Source organism: Oryctolagus cuniculus, chromosome 11, assembly GCF_964237555.1.
Source record: "Oryctolagus cuniculus chromosome 11, mOryCun1.1, whole genome shotgun sequence".
Taxonomy (NCBI): Eukaryota; Metazoa; Chordata; class Mammalia; order Lagomorpha; family Leporidae; genus Oryctolagus; species Oryctolagus cuniculus.
Window position 1 is genome coordinate 17,218,321 of NC_091442.1, and position 15,309 is coordinate 17,233,629.

The window sequence follows — 15,309 nt, forward strand, 5'->3', positions numbered from 1 at the left end:
TGGGCACGGCAGGCGGGCAGAGAGCTGAAAGCGCAGTCCGGTTGAGGCTGAGGGTTTTTAAGGGGATGGGTCCTGCCTTCCCGCCTCTTCTCCTCCTGGAACAAAGGACTTTTTGGATGTAAATATGAACAATTCCTTTCTGAGTTTCCCCCCTGAAGTTATCAGACAGGGGGAAGCCTGGCTGGTGTCACCCTGGTTAGAGGAAGGATGGTTATCCAGTAGAAGGGGCAGGATAGTGGGCTGCACCTGGAAGGTTATCGGGATGACTTTGAGATGCAGATGCTGGACCTAGATGTCAATGTCTTAGGCCTTTGTCCCACACACATAAGCTCATTTCTGACTTCCTACCTAACACAAGCAGCTTCTTGACTCCACAGAGCACCCTCAGGCAATTCCTCTACTCCTCATTTATTCAGTTATTCAAGGGAAAACATCAGCTGGGACCACTGTGAGTTCAGCCACTGGAGACATGCAGTATACAGTAGGCCCAATTCCTTCCTACCTGCAATGCCAGCTGCACCTCATTTCAGTCCCCTAACCCACAATCAGAATCAAATTATGTGCCTTGCCCATTGTGGTAAGAACTAGATCAACACGTAGAATGTGCTTTATAAACTAAAAATACATCAACAAGTGTTCATAGCAGGTTTATTTACAATAGCCAAAAACTGAAAATAACCTAAATGCCCACCAACAGGTGAATGATTAACTGTGGTATGTCCATATGCTGGAATATTGGTCAGCAATAGCAGGAAACAAACTACTGATACCCACAACACGATGGAGCCCACAATAATTACGCCAAGTGAGATTAAAAAAAAATCAGACAAGAAAGAATACATGCTGTGTTATTCTATTTATACAAAAGTCTAGGAAAAATGCAAATTAATTTTTTATGCAAACTGATTTATTACAAACAGAAAATAAATGAGTGGCTGCCCAAATGAGGATAGGGAAGTGCAGAGGGAGAGAGAGATTTAAAAAGTCTCCAGGAAACTCCTGAAAGTAATGGATGACTATAAATAGAACTGTCCCCCTCAGAATTCATATGCTAAAGTCCTAATCCCTGAGGCCAGCACTGTGGCATAATGGGTTAAGCCTCTGCCTGCCTTACTGGCATCCCATATGGGCATGTTCCACTTCCAATCCAGCTCCCGGCTAATGGCCTGGGAAAGCAGTGGAAGATGGCTCAAGTACTTGGGTCCCTGCACTCACATGGGAGACCCAGAAGAAGCTCCTGGTTCCTGGCTTCAGATCAGTGCAGCTCTTGCCACCGCGGCCATCCTGGGAGTGAACCAGCGGGTGGAAGACCTCTCTGTCTCTACCTCTCTAACTCTGTCTTAAATAAATAAATAAATAAATCTTAAAAAAAAAAAAAGTCCTAACCCTTAGTACCTCAACAAGGACCAGATTTAAATATATGGTATTTAAAGAGGTATTTAAGGTAAAATGAGGTCATAAGGGTGATGGGAATCCAACAGGACCTGTATTGTTATAAGGAAAAACGAGGACACAGACACACAAAGAGAAGACATCTGAGGATACAAGGAAGCAATATCCACCTGCAAGCCAAGGAGAGTGGCCTCAGAAGATTCCAAACCTGCCAACAGCTTGCTAAGACTCCTAGTCTCCAGAACTAAGGCAACAAACTTCAAGGCTTCAAACCACCCAGCTTGTGTCACTTTGTTACAGTGGCCCTAGCAAAACTGCCTGGTAGATCTGTTCCTCCTCTGCATTGTGGTAATGGTATCTTAGGTGTATACATATGTCATAACACATCAAATTGTAGAATTTAAATGAATACAGTATGTATGTCAATTACCCCTCAATAAAACTGTTCTTCAAATCCACTATCAAGTTATTATTTTAGATTAATTAATCAAGCATTCAACCAGGCCCCACACCAAGTATTTTCCCCAGCACTGGACCATGTCCCAGACAGGGGTAAGGGCTTTCCCATTGTCATGCAGAGGGCCAATCAGCATAGCCAGAGCCCAGCAGCGGCCTCCTGTCCAGGTTCCTGCATCTTGACCTGGCCTGCACCTTTGAGCCAGCTTGGGAAGGTCTTTAAATTTCCCAAACTTGGGTTACCCCCATCAGTTAAATCAGATTAACTGAGAGTGAGACCCAGGTCTGAGTAGATTTTGAAGGTCTGCATGTGATCCCAGTGTGCTTCCAAGATTAAGCAGCCACTGCTTCACTCCCTCCCTGCCAGGCAGCCTACCTTAGAGAAAAAGGCTTCCTATAGCAAGCACCTCACTGAGCCCAGCCAGGCACACTGATATGCTCACCTGCACTGATTGGGAAACCTAATTGCTTTAAGACTCTGTGCAGAGCCAGCCAGGACTTAATCATTCCACTCACATCAAAATATTTACTCCAAATAGTCATTACCACCTGGAAGGGGCTTGCAGGTAGCTGAGGAAGAGGGGAGGCAAGGCAGCAGGGTTCAGCACACCCTGTGAGTGAAGCAGGCTATTTGCAGAGGCTGCCGTCCCTGTCATCCAATGCTCAACTATCCCCCAAGAGATTTCTTGAGTTAAAAGTGTTTGCACTTCAATACTCCAAGGCCTGAATCATCTGATTCTGCCTGGTGCAGGTGCTGGGGCTTGGGAACATACAGTAGATGATTTGCATAAATTTAGTGATTTGCATAGAGTAGAAAATTTGCATGCAGTAAATAGCTAAAGGAAAGATAAAATTATGGCCCAGAAATGGCCTAAAATAACGTGTTAATTTGTAGCCCCAGCATAATCTGAATGTTTCTCAGAAAAGTAAGTGCCTGCCTTCAAAGAGAGAAGGCTACCCAGTTTCTGGCAATCATGGCTCATGTCCTGAGAGTCTGGTGGGACCAAGAATGACAAAACACAGGTTGAATGGGACTATAGGTGTCCCACAGGCCAGGCACCTGATCCTTGCACACCACCACTTTCTCCTGGCCCAGCATTATCAGTGCATTTCATTCATGCTCGGACTTCACTGCCTGGAGGTGCTTCTCCTTTGGACTGGGAGCTTCCTGAGGGCAAGAGATGTATGCAGTTCAGCTCTATGCTCCTGCATTAAGCACAGGGCCCAAGTGGTACCAGTTGGGAATGTCTTCAACTACAGGCAACAGAAAACCCAACTAGCAATTGCTTAACCTAAGAGCATTTATTGTTTACTTAGTTCAGATTTAGACTGAGTGAAGGGCAACTCAACTATGTCATCAAAAGCCCAGGCTCCTAGGATCCTTCCACTCCACCACAATCAAGTCAGCTCTCATGATATTAAGATGAGCACCTCAGCAACAAGCCATCACATCTTCACAAGATAATGCACAAAGCAAGAAGAAAGTCTACCCTATCTTATCAGGAAGGTGGTTTCCCAGAAGCCACAGAAGACATGTCTTTTATCTCATTTGCCAAAGCTGAGTCACATGTCCTCTTCTAGACCAATCACTGCTGAAAGGGAAGAGGATTGGAGCTGGCCATATTTCTGCCTGAACAAAATCAAGGTCAGGGAATAATTCAAGAAAGGCTGTTGGGTAGAAAACGAGTGGTATCTACTATGAAAATAAATACTTGTTGATGAATAAATAGAGGAACTAAGTTTTATCTCCTCTCTCCCTCTAACCCTGTGACCAAATGTTGGGCTTTTACCACTAAGTGGTATAGGAGAACAACTCGGTAACAAGCATAATGAAGCAAGCATGGAGAAGGAGAGCTGCTCAGACTGAGCTGGCTTCCTTTCAGCAAGCCACACAGCCATCAGGAAATGGAAGAGAAGCAGCTGTAGCAATGTACCTAGAAGACAGGGAGAGTCTGTGGTAGCATAAAGAATGTTGCTGTTAACCAAGAAAATAATGAGAGTGTTAATGATTAACACTTACAGCGCATTTACTATGTGCCAAGCTCTGCTCCTAGACCATCAGTTTTCTTTTTTAATTTTTCTAGATAACTTCAAATTTCTTCCTAGACTTGAGTAAATTTACCTTCAAACTATAAAAGCAATTCTGGTCTCTGCAACAAGCCAATTACTGTGGAGGTGCATAAATAAATAACCAACAATATCCTCTACCCATCAAAAGAACAGTGAGCAGATCACCATTTATTCACTTATCTGAAAACACCCTCTCCACATTGAGGCTCACGCCTCTGTAGTTTTCATTAGCCCTCCTGTCAGACTCAACAGAATTCACCATTCTTGTAGAAGGTCCACAGAACCCTCCAGGTTCTTCTTGATTCCAACATTTACCCTTTTTCCTCATTCTCACTCCATTCCTTATCTCTTGACCTCATTGAGACTCCTTGGCTCTGGACACCTCCCACTTTTCCCCCAGTCATTGTTCCTATACCACCATTTCACCTGCTCTCTTCAGCCCAGAGACCATGGAGCAGCCATTTCTCAACTATTGTCAATGCTTTAACATTGACCCCTCTGTTCTAACCCACCTACCTCACAAATCCTCAATTATTGTTTGGTCAGTTGAAGCATCATTTTTCTCCACCAAGTACACCCATCCAAGTAAACTGAAGAAAGTAATACATCCCTTGGTTTGGTCCTCCCAGAACCAGGTTCCCAACATTCCTGAGGCCACTGACATGGCCCTTGCTGCCATGACACATATCATTGGAGATAAGCACATTCCCAACATACTCCCAAGGCTGGATCCTTGCTTAGATAACAGCAAACAATTTTCAGAGAATTAAACACTAAAATAATTTGTAATTCACATAGTTATTGATTAATGGCCTATAGGTAAATCCTCATTTACTATGATTACAGCAGAAATAAATTGGAAGTAAGTTAGAATTCCTTTAATAACTTCATCTTTTTTCTTTCCCTCTTACAAAAATATAGTGGGATGAAGGGAATGAGAGAGACATTATAAGAATAAATCCTGATTATGCTGTAACTTAAATAAAGCATCTAATAACATTTATATACAATTAATCAAACTCAAATGTAACTGGACCATTTTTCTCTTGCCTTCATGCCAGTCTCAGGCCAGTGCTGCATCAGAAAAAAATTATGGTTCTGATTCCAAACGTATTGGAAAATGAGTTTTTCCTGAAGGTTTTTTGGAAAAATGGAGCTGGGAGTTTTACTCACATTGCATAGCAAAGCTTCCTAAAATTCCCTATTCAAAGTAAAGGAGATATTTGCAGATGTGGCTGAATTATTGCTTACCACAGCATATCCTCTTCCTGGACACAGGGAAGATTATTTATCAGTAACTTGCAGCTATTTTAGTGCTGTGTTGATTCACCTTGGTCAACAGAATGTGAGTACCTGTGGCCTGTACCACTTTCAAGCACATTTGGGTAAGAGCCGATATACTCCCTACATAACTCTTTCTTTCTTTCCTTTCACAAGGACCTTGAAAATCACTTGTTGGTATGGTGGTTTCTCAGAGAACCTGGATGCCTGAGTTACCAGATTAAGGAGAGCACTCACAGTCTCCATCCGATTTTGCAAGGCAAGAAGTAAATATTGGTCTTATTAAAACACTCAGATTTGTTCTAGGCACTGGCCTAGCATTTAAGATATTGTTGGAGATACCCACATTCCATATTGGTGTGTCTGGGTTTGAGCCTCAGCTCTGGCTTCTAATTCCAGCTTTCTGCTAATGTAGATCTTGGGAGACAACAGGTAATGACTCAAATAATTGGGTTCCTGCCACCCATGTGGAAGACCAGGATTGAGTTACCAGTTCCTGGTTTAGCCTGGCTTAGTCCAGCCATTACAGACATTTCAGGAATGAACCAGTAGATGGGAGCACACTCTCACTCACACTCTTTCTCTCCCTTCCCCCACCCCCAAAAAAAGAAGAATTAAATCAACAGCAGCAAATTATCACATGACAAAAGAAATAAATTAAAAAAAAAAAACTCAGATTAGATTTGAGGATTAATTGCTGCAGCAGTATAACTCCTATCCTGATTCTTAGAGTTGCAGGTGCAGGTTCTCATTTGCTCCTGAACAAAGAAACCAGAATCCTTTCTTTATTTATTTGAAAGGCAGAGCAACACACAGAGAGAGACAGAGAAAGAGATAGAGAGAGACGGGGGGGAGGGAGGGAGAGAGAGATTTTCCATATACCAGTTCATTCCCTAAATGCCTATAACAACTAGAATTGGGCCAAGCCAAAGCCAGGGTCCAGAAACCCCATCCAGCTCTCCCACATGTGTGGCAAGGGCCCAAAAATTTGATCCATCATCTGCTGTCTCCCAGAGCACATGTTATCAGGAAGGTGGATTGGAAGCAGAGTAGCTGGGACTCAAACCAGTCACTTTCGTATGGGATGTGGGCATCCTAAGCAGCAGCTTAACCTACTGGCAAGGCGCCCACCCTCAGGATCTTTTCTACTGTCAAGAAGTCTATAGCTCCTAGAAGAATCAGGTTCTTGATATGCTTTGCAATCTCCTTGAAGTTAGTTTTAATTCAATCCCCACCAGTGATTTATCTGGCAAGTTATTTAGCCTCTCTGTATTGCTGTTTCCTATGCATTACATAAAATAATAGTGCCAGCCTCATAGACTGTTGTGAAAACTAAAAAATAAGACCTAGCAATTTTACTTTTAGGAATTTTTTTTTTTTGACAGGCAGAGTGGACAGTGAGAGAGAGAGACAGAGAGAAAGGTCTTCCTTTGCCGTTGGTTCACCCTCCAATGGCCGCCACGGCCGGCGCGCTGCTGCCGGCGCACCGCGCTGATCTGATGGCAGGAGCCAGGAGCCAGGTGCTTTTCCTGGTCTCCCATGGGGTGCAGGGCCCAAGCACCTGGGCCATCCTCCACTGCACTCCCTGGCCACAGCAGAGGGCTGGCCTGGAAGAGGGGCAACCGGGACAGAATCCGGCGCCCCGACCAGGACTAGAACCCGGTGTGCCGGCGCCGCTAGGCGGAGGATTAGCCTAGTGAGCTTCGGCGCCGGCCCTACTTTTAGGAATTTATACTACAGATAAATTCACACTAACACTCAAAAAATACGTAGAGGATTTTCATCGCCGAGTTTTCTTTAAGAGCAAAGTACTAGGAACAATCTAAATATTCCTCAAAAGAAAAATAGTTTAATAAATATGGCACATGGCCAGTGCCGTGGCTCACTAGGCTAATCCTCCGCCTTGCGGCGCCGGCATACCAGGTTCTAGTCCCGGTCGGGGCGCCGGATTCTGTCCCGGTTGCCCCTCTTCCCGGCCAGCTCTCTGCTGTGGCCCGGGAGTGCAGTGGAGGATGGCCCAAGTACTTGGGCCCTGCACCCCATGGGAGACCAGGAGAAGTACCTGGCTCCTGCCATCGGATCAGTGCGGTGCGCCGGCCGCGGCGCGCCGGCCGCGGCGGCCATTGGAGGGTGAACCAACGGCAAAAGGAAGACCTTTCTCTCTGTCTCTCTCTCTCACTGTCCACTCTGCCTGTCAAAAAATAAATAAATAAATAAAACAAAAAATAAATATGGCACATCTATAAAAAGGAATGCCATATTGCTTTAAGAATAAATAAATAAAACAGATCTATTTGGGTTAAAATGAAAAATTTTACAAAATATATCATTACATGTAATGCAAGGAACACTACAAACTGTAGAAATGCAAGTGTCTGTTTTTTATTGAAAGGGCATGCCCAAACATGGTTGTTCATAGATTTTAAAAATTCTAGAAAAATATGCAAGAATCAGTGTTTTTGAGGCATGAAACTGAGAGCCTGGATGGGAAGGAAACATATTTTATAGCACATCTTCCTATACTATTTTATTTTACATTTTTACATTTAATATCTTTAATGAAATAATTAATAATATAAAGTGCTTAGACTCAGTGCTAATGTCATTAATTTTTTATAACTATTTATTAAAATAGTATATTCGTTATATTACATTTTAATGAAATGCATATTAAATACTACCATTATTGATGATGTCACTGTAATGGATTCCCATTTATTTCTTCTTGCCAACATGACATTCTCAGACCTCCTGCTTCTGGCTCCCATTGAAAGCCTGTCTCCAATCTCCCTTCCTCCAAGGAGAATGAGACACAGGAAACTGTGGAGACTACGTTCCTATTTTTGATCTTCTGTAGAAAGAACAATCCTACCTGGACATGTCTGGAAGCCAAGACAGCCCTGGACTCTCTCAGTAAAGGTGTGAGGCTTGGCTAGAGGTGCTAGGAATGTGTCAAGATTCTCCAGCAGAGGGAATCCTGCTGCTGCACCCCAGGAGGTGGCTCTCGGGGAAAGCATTCACCCTCCAACAGTGGCCAGGGTCTATAATCGAAGGTGACTGCAGGCACTGCACCAGCGTGCTCAGCACCGGCACTGGCACGAGCACAGTGGCCACCCAGCCCACCTAGCAAGCGCAGCAGGGGAAATGTCACTGTGGTAGGCTCAATCACTTCCCAGATACATCCACACCCTAATCCCTGAAACCTGCATTCCTTTACAGGGCAAAAGGAGCTTTGCAGGCGCGATGAAGTGAAGAATCTCGAGGTGGAGAGATGCCCCTGGACGCCCTGCCTGGGCACTGTCATCACAAGGTCCTTGCTAGAGGGAGGCAGGAGGAGTGAGAGCCACAGGAGGAGGCACTGTGTTGACGGGAGCAGAGCTTTGAAGATGCCATCATACTGGTTTAGAAGACAGAAGAGGAACCATGAGCCAAAGAATACAACTCCAGAGGCTGAAAAAGACACTCTTCCCTGGGGCCTCCTGAAGAAGGAGAACCCTGCTGCTGCCACCTGAGCACTTGTGCTCCCCCAAAACCCAGACGTGGAGACTCTAACCCGTGGGGTGAGAGGATCTAGAGATGAGACCCTTAGCAATCAATCAGTGACCTTGGAAAAGAGGCCCAAGAGAGCTTACTTCCCCTGGCAATCTGTGAGGACATCACTAGCCCTCACCAGCCATGCAATCTGCTGGTGACTTGCTCTTAAACCTCTCAGCCTTCAGAGCTGTGAGCAATAAATGTGGTTGTTCATAAATCACCCAGTCTAAAGTGTTCTGTTATAGTAGCCTGAGTGGAATAAGACCGTCTGGTTTCAGCCCAGGAAGTCAATTTCAGACTTTAGACTTCCAGAAGTATAAGATAATAACAAGTTTGTGCTGTTTATAAGCACTAAGTTTATGCTACTTTGTACAGCCACAATAAGGAACTGACACGCTCAGAGTCTACCTCTTACTGCCTCTCCACTCAGCTCTTATTTAACTAGTACTTTTCAGCTGCCTTCTCACACAAACCAGACCCTTAGGGTGCCAAGATGGCTGCTGCAGTTCCAGACCTCACATACCCTCAGATTCACATCTCGTAGAATATTTCTCTTGGCTAATTTAGGCCACCTTCCCTCCATCTGGTTCTACCGAGAAATAAGAGGAAAGATTTAGTTGAAGGAGCTGTAGGGACTCTTTGATTCTGTGGCAGAGAAAACAAAATAGGTCTGTATATCATGGCAGCAAAGTTATGGTAAAGAACATGGATTCTAAAACCAGACTACGTGTCACTGGTATGTGGTGCTGGGCAAGTTGACATCCCTTTACCTCTGTGGTTACATTTCAAAACAAGGATAATAATAGCACTCAGCTCAAAGGGCTGTTAGGAAATCAGTTAATAAACATGAAGCATTTAAAAATAGTGCCTGGTACAAGTTCGAGTTCTGGCTGCTCCACTTCCAATCCAGGTCCCTACTACTGTGCCTAGGCAAGCCGCAGAAAATGGCCCAAGGACTTGGACCCCTTCACCTACATGGGAGACCCAGATGAAGCTCCTGGCTCCTGGCTTTGGCCTGGCCCAGCCCTGGCCATTGTGACCATTTGGGGAGTGAACCAGCGGATGGAAGATTACCGCCCCACCCCGTGTGTGTGTGTGTGTGTGTGTGTAACTGTCTTTCAAATAAATAAATTTTCAAAAAACAAATAACTGATAGTAGCCAAATATAGAATCAATAAATTTTTAAAAAGCACCTGGGACATAGGAAGGGTTATGAAGAGACTGTATTTGTATCTTTCCACCAGATATCCAGTGCTCTGAAGAAAACAGACTAGATACAGACTAGATGCTAGGTAGCTAAAAACATGGACACATATGCACCATGGGAGCAAAGGAATCATCTTTTCCTAAGACTCAAATGTAGGTTTTCCAAGATCCAAAACTTGGTTCTACAGATGCAACAAAGTTTAGTGCTCCTGGCCCAGCTTGGCCACAAACAACACAAGCAAGGATGGGAGAGAGAGGAGGAAACAGCCAAGGGGAGACTGAGGTTGGAAGAAGCCAAGGTTCTCAATCACACATTCACCAAGCATTCATACAGCTGATAGTAACTGGAAGCTGGGAACAGAGAGAAGATCAGATGGTGGCCCTGCCTCAAGGAGCAAAGAAAGATGAAGGAGAGAGAGAGATATAAAGTGACAATGCAGCTGATCACTATGAGCGTAAAGTGCATGTACAAAGGGCTGCGTGAAACAAAGGAGGGGCTGGCTTGCTGCCCAGATCACCCTGGGAGGGTTTCAGGGAAGACCTGCTGTGGCAGCTGGGTTTTAAAGGATATCTGAGCTACCTCTGAACAGAGAAAGTGGGGAGGGCATCCCATGCAGAGAGAGCTTGTGCAAAGGCCTGAATGTGTGAGTGTTATTGTCATGCAGGAAGGGACACTCTTAGATCCTGATCTTGCAGCAGCTGTGGTATCAAAACATCCTAGCCAAGGGCCAGGATGAGTCAGCAAGCTGAATGAGTAACATACAGCCCACAAGGGGATTCAGAATCCAGGTCTTCTTTGGTCCTCTCTAGAATCATTCTCCCTCCCACAGGCCTTCTGTACCTTGAGTTCACTAGCTCAGTCCTGCCTGGTTACTCCCCCTTGTCTGGAACACACATCACCACCCCCACATCTTCTTGTTGTTGGCTCCTTCTTGTCCATAAGTGTCCATTCAAGGGTCACCTTCTCAGAAAAGCCTTCCTGATTAACCCAAATGAAACAGCCACCCTCTGTCACAATTCACAAGGCTTGAAAAGCACAAGTCTCATGCATCTTCTCAAGCTACTTTCTCTCATGATGCTGTTAGTCACAAAGCATCCTCATGCAGAGTCCCCATGCAGTGATCCTATAGATAGGCCTTTCCATAATTTACTAAAAAGAATAACTAGTTTTTATTGTTATATTCCAGGCACTGGGTTAAGCATTTCCAATTTGAGTATTTCATTTAATCCTTACAAGAATCCTATGACGTAAGATCAGCAACACAGTTAGCTGAGTGGCCTAGTTCTCCTACTGTTCTTATAGTTCTCTTGAATAACTGCACAATGTGATGGGAATGAAACATCCTGAGATAAGGGAACAGTTGGCCAGCACAGTCCAGTATCTGTTCCAACCCCCTCTCCTCCTAGAAACTGGATGTCCTTTAATGCTTTAGCTCAGCAAGTCTTATTGCCTTAGGGTATAAAACCCAGAATGGTTCCCCCAGTTGTATGAGTTGGGCATGTGCAGTACAGAGAGGCTCAGTCCACTCTGGGTAGCTTTTCTGAGCCTTGGAGGACTGGCTGGCAACAATTCCTGGGATTTTGTTAAGCCCTGCTGCCTAGTTATAAATAATAACCCTATTTCAAGTAACTTTTGTGTATGCGTGCACATGCATGTTTGTGTGTGTAGTGTATGCTGCAGGGATGCAGGGCTGTTTGATCAGACTCAGACAAATTGGTAACCAATGCACAGCGAAGTGCTTCACAAGGTCTGTTATTACACATGGGGAAACTGAGGGTCAGAAAAGTCATTTGCTGGAGACAGACTACGGAGCTGGTGAACAGAACACCTACAGTCCTAACCAGCACATGCCTCCTTCAGTCGCCCTGTGGCAGAAAAGAAAAGAATCCTCTGAATCAGAAGACAACATTCTAATTCCAAGGGCTACCCAACTACAGGTTCAAAACAGAAATGAGAGCTGTCCACAAGGACGGGAGCTGCTGGGGCATCATCCATCAGCAGTAGGAGACGATGCTGGCAACCAGGGCAGAGGTTTGCAGGGAGCCAAACTCGGCTTCAGCAGCCACATGGCATTATCCCCTGATCATCACAGAAGCTCTGTTCCTCTCTCAAGTCATCAATTCTGACTCTGGCATCTGGCCATCGAAGTGAATTTAGAGCATTTTGGAGATTTTCTGTGAAACCAGATTTAGGCAGCAGGACAGATGAAAGACACATCACCTTCTTGATATTACTAGAAGGAATTTGCTTTGCCTCTTTCCTGTGAGATTAGAAACACATTCCAAAGCTCCTGTGGAATCTAGAGGGCAAAGTGTAGATAGGAGCAACACTGACTGGTTTGGTCTCTGCTCAAAAGAGAATCACAGCCCTTCAGAGGATTTGGTTTGTTTAAAAAACAATGTTAGCCGGGCTGCGGCTCACTAGGCTAATCCTCTGCCTGTAGCGCTGGCACACCGGGTTCTAGTCCCAGTCAGGGCGCCGGATTCTGTCCCGGTTGCCCCTCTTCCAGGCCAGCTCTCTGCTGTGGCCCGGGAAGGCAGTGGAGGATGGCCCAAGTCCTTGGGTCCTGCACCCGCATGGGAGAAGCACCTGGCTCCTGGCTTCGGATCAGCGCAGTGCACCGGCCGCAGCGTGCTAGCCATTGGAGGGTGAACCAACGGTAAAGGAAGACCTTTCTGTCTCTCTCTTTCTCACTGTCCACTCTGCCTGTCAAAAAAAAAAAAAAAAAAAAGACAATGTTGATTTTTTTTATGATTTATTTATTTGAAAAGGAGAGCAACAGAGAAAGAGGGAGAAAAGGGACAGAAAGATTTTCCATCTGCTGGTTCACTCCCCAAATGGAGAGTGAGTCCAGAGCCAGGAGCAAGGACTCCATCCTGGTCTCCTATATGCCTGGCAGGGGCCCAAACACTCAGTCCATCTGCTGCTGCCTTCCCAGGCACAGGCAGGAAGCTGGACTGGAAGCTCCGAAGTCAGGACTGAAGCTGGCATTCTAGTATGAGATGCCAGCATGGCACTGCACCATAACACCAGTCTCAATGTTGGGCAAGAAGCCCAGTACTTAAAATCTGAAGCCTTGAGTTCAAGTCTTGAACATATCATGCGATCTCTGCGGACCCCAAAATTGGTAGCAGTATCTTCTGCAGCGCTTGTCTGGACTACTTGGTGTCTAGGCTCCAGAGAAACTATAAAGAACTCCAAGGTCAATGCTGCCCATCTTTAATAACCTAAAAGCCCTTTCACAAGGCAAATAGAACCCATATGTTGGAAGACAGCCAGCTTTCTCCTCAGAAAACAGCAATGTATTCCATTGAAAACTCGATTTTTTTAATAGTTTAATTTCTATGCATTATAGCTTTGAGAATAATTTCAAGTTTGGGAGATTCATTTTTTAATGCAAATTGGCTTTGACTTCCAAAGAACTGAGGCTGAGTTCTGGGGTGTGGCCTCTAATCTTAATGACCACATTTGCATATCAATGGCCTCTCACTTCATTTGCTGCCTAGGCCACACTCCGAGTTTAGATGGCTCAAGACATAATGGAAAGATGGAAGAAATGCTGGTTGCTCTTCCTTTTCACTAAGTTTAAATATAGGAACTACTTTGAAATAAAAATTTCCCCGTGGACTTTCTAACTCAGATTGAGCAGATAAAATAGATAATATTTTATCAAGCTTACCAAGACTGTAAGAGACTATGGAATGAATTCTTTAACATTTGCATGGACACACATGTCCTTCAGAATTCTCATGAAGCCTCCTGGAGACCATTCACACATCCCCAAATATTTATTGAGGGTTCACAGTGCCAGGCACTGTGCTACTTACTGGGGCTACCAAGGGGGAGAAGATACAGTCATTGTCCTTCAGAGCCTGGAAGTAGGGAGACAGATCTTAGTGAAATACAGAACAACTGCAGAAATGTAATATAATATAATCCATAACAAGTACTAAAAGGATCGAGGGCTCTGAAGATGTAGGGGGTGACAGGGGTGCTTCCACAGAGGAAAGGGCTAGCAAGCAAAGGTGTGAAGGAGGAACACGCATGAGGAAAACACAAGTGTGTGTGTGCGCCTTGGGGAGCAGGAAGAGCGAGAAATTGTTTGGGATTTAAGAAACCAAAAGGCCAGGCAGTCATTTGTTGCAGGGGTTAAGATGACACTTGGGACATCTGCATCCTGTATCAGAGCGCCTATATTTGAGTCCTGTCTCCACTTTCAGTTCCACCTTCCTGCTAATGTGCACCCTGGGAGATAGCAGCTAGTTGGCTCCTTGTCATTCACATGTGAGATCTGGATCAAGCTTCTGCCTCCTGACCTCAGCCTGGCCCAGCCCCAGCTATTGTAAGCATTTGAGGATGTTAGGTTGGAAGACATCCTCAAATGCTTACAATAAATAATAAATAATAATAATAAATAATAATAAAGGGAAAAGACAAGAATGTTCCTTCCTGCAGGAACTTAGAAGCCATAGAAGCCTTGAAGGCAGCCCAGCATTTGCACATCAAAGTCTTACCCACTTCCCAGTAACTTTGTAGGTGGTCCCAGTCTCACTCCCCACCACATACACACACACCCCACCTGGACATCCCAGGAGAATCTTCCTGGCCTGGTGGCAAGGGCACTATTTTGTGAGCTACCCAGTCTGATAACATTGAGCAATAAAACCTTGGGAAGGAATTTCACAAATTTCTCATCTAGAAATCCATTTGTCCAGCAATATTCCAAAAGAGGGAGGAAGAAGGTGAAACAGTGGGAAGAAGTGCACTCCATAACCATATAAACCCCACTGTCAGTGTAGACTGGGCACTCTGTTTCTTCTGACCAGTTACACATCTGGCTTCTCAGATGTACTACCTCACTAAACTTTCCTAGCTTGTTTACCACTACTGTCTCACATCTGAAATTCTTTTATTATAGGGAGACAAGGGCCTTTATTCCAACCATCTTTGGTAACAGGGAGAGTGAATCAGCAAATCAGAGTATGCTCTTGCTCTTTCTTTCTCTCTCCCTCTCTCTCTCTTTCAAATAAATAAATAAAAATTCAGCGTCAGGGTGGGAAAGAAGAAAATGAGAAGGCAACACTGCAGAGAACAAGAATAATGGTGAACAAGGATGCTACAGAGACCAAGAGCCATAGCAAAGATTTTGATCTTAGAAAAAACAGTGGGAATCCATCAAAGGATATGAAGTACAAGAAGTACAGGGATGATGTTATCAGATTCTTGGCTGCTACATGAAGAGCAGATTCAGAAGGGAGTCTAGGTGGTAGCCAAGGAACCAGTGCCAACAGAAAAAGAGTGAGGCTATGATACAAGCAAAGGAAGCATTTCTTTGAGAATAGGAATTGTAATTCAGACACACAACCAGG